This window comes from Amblyomma mixtum, chromosome 8 (genome assembly GCF_055824585.1).
Source record: "Amblyomma mixtum isolate Tamu chromosome 8, ASM5582458v1, whole genome shotgun sequence".
NCBI lineage: Eukaryota > Metazoa > Arthropoda > Arachnida > Ixodida > Ixodidae > Amblyomma > Amblyomma mixtum.
In genome coordinates, this window is record NC_143019.1 from 21,014,638 (window position 1) to 21,020,793 (window position 6,156).

A 6,156-nucleotide genomic window follows, 5' to 3' on the forward strand; every position below is an offset into this window, starting at 1 on the left:
GGTGTGACCATCCAATTGACTCGACAGCACCATTGTATTGGAAATGGAAGCTAACCCACGCAGGAGGCTTCTACTCGAGTCGTGGCACATTCAGCAAACACGAGAGAATGTTAATCGTTCCCTGGGGACTCTCCCCTCATCCTACGTGCATGGGCTGCGGCCATTGACTCGGAGGTCCTCCACGCAGGGGCTTAAAAAGCCAAGCAGCGCTCGCCCGTAGTCACACCGTGAAGAAGGGGCCGAGCCGGTCCCGAAACGTCGTGTTTTTTCGTTTTTTTTTCTGTATTTTACTTGGTTGGCGTCACTTACCTTCTCCTGACAAGTCAACAACTGCATACAAGCTTCCGCTGCATGTATGCGAGGCTTGGTTCTCATTTGTGCCGCCTAATCTTCGGCATTTGGCGAGTGAAACCGAAATGAGCTCGTGAAATGCGATTTTGTTCATTTTTCGTATACAGCAAGGGGATTAACTTCTGTTGGCACGCATCGGTTTCAGCAATCTTACCCTAACTGATATCTGGACAGCATGAGGCATCATTTGAAGCAGATACTATGATTTCCACCAAGAACTTCTGGATAGCGCTTTTTCCCTGTAAAGTCATATCATTTCAGATTGGCTCAAATTGGCTAACAAGTTAGCTGCATATGCATTCTTCCGAGAACGACGTTGGTGAATAATCGGGTGCAAAGTAAGCACCCCCTATTACCACACGGATGCGCATGTGGTCTCCGCATGCACTGGCCTCAAAAACACCGCGTTGGTTTGTAAAACTTCCTTCAGACAGGAATTGTGGGCAATACAGAAAACGTACTGCCTGCAGACATGTACAGTACACAGATCGGTCACGCATAGTAAGCTTAGTAGGTTTTGTAAATGGATTGATAATGGCAACCTCCCCTAGCATCGTTATTACGCGGGGAAATCCTCTACTTGCGACCCATTCCAGCCATTTTCCTTTGCGTGAGGAAATCACTCGATCTTTTGAAAAACACGCTCCATTTTCCATGCCGCGAAAAGTATTCATAATCGTCACTTGACTCCAATGAGTTGATGCAGAGTCACGGACACGTCATTGTCAAGGAAGACCAAATCTTGGTAATTAGACACCATCCAAGAATATTGTCAAGGCAAACTCATTGCTATTACTTGCACACCGTTAGGCACACGCACAAGGGAAGCAGGTGCGCCCCCCCCCCCCCTCCCCTTCCCCCCTAATCGCCAAGTCTTCCCCATACATTTAATCTGTCGGACCTATTCGGTCATTGTTTACAGTGCAGTGCTACCGCCAAGCAGGTTTTTTAACGGCCAAATACCTCTGATGTTGCGTTCCAAGAACTGTTTACTTGCCAGGTCATTTTGGAGGCGATCTTTTCAGTTTCTTTTTTGCTGTGACAGTAACCAAAAAACAAATCTGTCATAGTTTCTGTGGTCTAGAGAGAACGGAAATTACTCCGGAAGAGCGATGCTACATCAATGCTTCAGCGACGCAATGACTGCCTTCCTCTGCCGGTACTCACGTGGTGAATAAGGGAGGGTAAGCCTCAGGGTGTTTGCGAACGTTTCAACAAGAGGACTGTCTTCGTCTGGGTGGAGACAAGACCTCTTGTGGAGACGCTGGAAATATTGTGAATCTCTCCCCTCACTTGTTCACATTTTGAGCGTCAAAAAAAACCAGCCGCTTATCCTCTCTATACCCTATATTCCTCTGCCGATGTTACAGATTAAAATAAAAAACTACACCTCTATAATATCCTGTATATTTAGCAATTCCATAACATGGAAATAAATGTTTTATAATCATTCCTCATATTTGCTCTCCGTTTTGGCGGCAGGGGCCTAGGTGAGAGGTGGTTGGGGTGGGGGGGCGGGGAGGAGGTGGGGGGGGGGCACTGCGCTGAAACTTGGCTCATTCTCATGGAGAACCCTGCGCACGCCTATGGACACTTCAAAAACTTGTCTAAGCATATCAGCTGCTGACGCTATACAGGCAATCATCGTCTCAGCAGCAAGCGCAGGAGCACAGGTGCGTAGCATTCGGTGCATGGAATATGCGTGATGAGTGACTACTTTCTTCGAGCATCGAAACTGTGCAAATTGGCCAAATAGCCCGACAAAGCCTGGGCAGCTCACCACCACATCTTTGCGACTCAGGATAATGTTAGGGGAGCTACGAGGGCAGTCGCCGCGACAGTAAATCTCCCATCCCCTCCGTTGTCAGCAAACAAGGAAACAGTGCACTGAACGTGAATGAGAGTGAGCGGACATGAGTATGAGTGTGAGTGGAAATGAGTGTGAGTGAGTGGTTGTGAGTGCGAGTGGTCAGGAGTGCGAGTGAGTGGTTGTGAGTGTGAGTGGACATGAGTGCGAGCGAGTGGTTGTGAGTGTGAGTTGTCATGAGTGCGAGTGTGAGTGAGTGGCTGTGAGTGTGAGTGGACATGAGTAGGAGTGCGTGTGAGTGGTTGTGGTTGTGAGTGGTCATGAGTGCGAGTGTGAGTGGTTGTGAGTGTGAATGGACATGAGTGTGAGTGTGTGGTTGTGAGTGTGAGTTGTCATGAGTGCGAGTGAGTGGACATGAGTGTGAGTGCGTGTGAGTGAGGGGTTGGGAGTGTGAGTGATGATGAATGTGAGTGCTAGTGAGTGGTTGTGAGTGCGAGTGGTCATGAGTGCGAGTGTGAGTGAGTGGTTGTGAGTGTGAATGGACATGAGTGTGAGTGTGTGTGAGTAGCAGTGAGTGCGAGTGGTCATGAGTGTGAGTGAGCCACCGCTCATGGTGCCGAGGTATGCCTCAACAGCAGTTCTCCGGCATTCAAAAATTTGCTCTGAGAATTAAAAATCTCCATCTTATTTTCATGATTGCGCTTTTTAATGAAAGCTTGTTTTAATTCATATGCAAATAAAGATAATGCGCACACTTGAACAGCTACTCTCGCTTTGCTGACGGCGACCCCCTTCCGCGGTAGGCCTGATGAGTCCACTGGGTGTGTGTACGCGGTGATTGGGGAGAGCGAATGCTCAAGTTTCAGCGAACCCAAATGTACAGCGAGTGTAGTTTTGCCAGAGGTGACCTGAAATCGACTGTCGCTTACATTACAGGGCGCGCATGCACTGAACGGGAAGCGCCGTTGGGACTCGGACTGCCGCCCGATGTTTTAGGCAGCCAGCAGCAGTCTCTGCCGTCGCTTGTGGATGACAAATAACGCCGTTTCATTGAATGCGAACGGTCACCGAATATGCTTCTGCGTAAACTGATCCAAAATGAGGTATTCGTCTCATCGGAGAAAGCAGGGACGATTACCGAGAACCGCCGGTCCTACGCGATATGTCAGCAACCAGGCTACCAAGTGTTTCCCAGGCGTGCAGTCGCATCGGCGCTCCCTACAGAGTTGTCGCACTTTGTAAGGGTACAACCGTTACAAAAATGAGATTAATTAAGATAACTAATGCGCAGGTCGCGTATTATGCCATGAAAACGAGCACTAGCAGTTTGCATACGGCCATGTAAACAAGAGTACTGCAATGCAGTCGTACTCATCGGTGCATCCCTGGGCAAATTTCGCGCTTATGCGGTAAATATTCAGTCATGTACTATGGTCTTCAAGCACTCATTTAGCGTGTACACAAAACATTTGCTAAAAAAGAAGAAAAAAAAAGCGAAGAACGCACATGAAAATATTACCTCTCCGAATGATTGTCTTTGGCTTCGTCATTGACAAGCCGCAATTAAACTATACTTGTTTTTTTCGTCCTGTTACTGCTTTTTTTTTTGTTCTAACCTACTTTCCTTTCCGTTAAGTCCTTTCTCCTTGTGACCACGCTTGCTTTAGCCGTTTTAATTGTATAAGCACTGAAGTCGTTTCCATAGGGCGAGTGAACTTTTATTGGTTCAGTGAATTTCTTGCTTTTTTTTACTGCCTTACAACAAGCTAATTCCATGTGCTCTATCTACTCTCGAAGAGTGGAATTTCATTGATCAGGGCATATTATGTACTGTATTTTTTTTTTTTAAAGCAATGCCACTGTACCACTTTCTAGGGCTCGGGGGCGTGCGGCTCTGTCAAGCTCTCATTTATGACAACTTTTACTGCCGGCCTCCACTGTTCTGTACCCTGTGAGACGCGAATAAAAGCACTATTGGTATTAAAATCAATGTCCACACAACCAAAACAGTCCGGCGTTGCTGTAGGGGCAGGGGGGGGGGGGGGGGGGGAGGGGCGAAGCGATGGCGACGGCTGTCGTTCAGTGCGGGTAGTGCAGGCTGTGTTCGAGCTTCGGAGTCATCCCAAAATCTCGACTGAATTCGCGCAGCTTCGTTGACTGGAATGTATCTCAGCCGAATGCTATTATAAATTTTGTCTAGCAGCATTATGCTAGTTTTATTTGTGTTCATCTTTTTTATAAGATAAATATTCCTCGTTCCACCAAAGAGGAAGAGATGAAGGCCCAATGAACGAAATCTCTTGTGGGAAGTGCCTGACGACGCGGACTGGTGGAACGAAAAGCTGAAAAATAAAATCAGCGCAAGAACTACTTTCGGAACTTCTTGAGGGAGCGCACGGAGCTACCGGTCATCCAGATTGCACCGACCATGAAGGTACCCTGAGAACACGACCAAAATTTCAGTCCAAGTTTTAAGTACCAACTCCGCGGGCCCTTCCTGGGCGTACGCCAGGACCAATTTGCGCATGCGCACTGCAGGAGACGCCAGCGAACCTCGGCGAGGCGCCGATATCTGTCACTGCTAGATATCAGCGCACGGGCGCTCGCGTACGCGTCGGAAGCCGGGTCCGGTTTGCAACAATCGGAGGACCGCGGGAGTCTCGGTGACTCTTTTCTTCATGGCTTGAGCCTCCTTCAGGTTCCCCGAACTTTTCTTCGCGGTTTAATAGGTCCTTTCAGCGCCCCCAACCCCTTTTCTTCACGGCTTGAAATTCTTTCCCTCGACTCGAGAGGGGTAACGAGCCAGCACCAGAGACATGGAGATGCATGGCCCTTTTCGACGCCAGTTCCGGCGTACGCCAAGAGCGCCGACGCTGAGCGCGTGCGCCCAGGATGTGTCGTTGGGGCTTTACACTGTTGCAATCCACTTCTCAGCTTACCCAAACACAAACACTGGACGAAATTCCGAGACCTGCCTCATGCTTCGCGGAAACGAAATAGGGAACAAGTGAGTGCATGGTTTGACTCACAACAACACAAGGCGTCGCCACGCTCCTTCAAGAGCCCCTTCTTCTCCCTCCTGCAACCGGTTGCCCCCGCACCACGTAACAATTGTGGCGTAGAATGCCCAAGACTCGTTCCTTCCTTTCTCACGCGCATCTAGAGCCGCCTCTGTGTGCTGCGCATTTCCATAACTGCTGAGGTCGGAACCAAAAAGAAAACGTCCACTTCGAATAGACCTCTCCCGGCAGACGTCATCGGCGCACGTGTCTCTGGTGTGGCGGGCAAATCGTGGGGCTTCTGACAGAGCAGCAGGTGCAACTCATACCCTCTTCACACCAAGGCGTCTCTAATCGGGAGAAGAAAGGCGGGGGGAAAATGATCGACACATACAAAACCAGTTTAGAAGCAAAAGTGGGCGATTTTTTTCCACAGGGACTTGTCCCTTTGACGTCATGCTCTTTGTCCAGGAGAGCTTGCTTTTTTTATTGCCCATCCTAACATATGTTTCCAGTTATCATTCGTTTAAGATTCTTAACATAGTATTTGTATTGGCTTGGGCAAGACTGTTTAGTTGTTCCTTTTCTTCCCCTTCGACATCCTTTGACCTGGCTTTTCGCGATCAATTTTTTATTCGTTTTCATTGCATTTTGAGCAGGAAGATAAATCGTAAAAGAAAGCTGTGAGCGATAACGCAACTAATCTCCTATAGTGGTAATATAGAATAATTTATTTTAAAAAAAATGATTACACCCCAGCTTCAAGGCTACAGATGCAAACGTTCCTCAAAGGAGACCCTCAAGCCAATGGCGTCAGCCGATTGACATGACTTCGGGGCTAATCCTGTTTATCTGCGGTTAAGCCTTTTGCACCTTCCAGCCATCTGCATTGTAACTGTTGGAGGTGCGGTGGGATTAACCGCGGCACCATGACAATCGGCTGCTGCCATTCGCTAGAGGGTCTGTTTTGTCGGGCATTTGCCGCTTAATTCTTGAGCT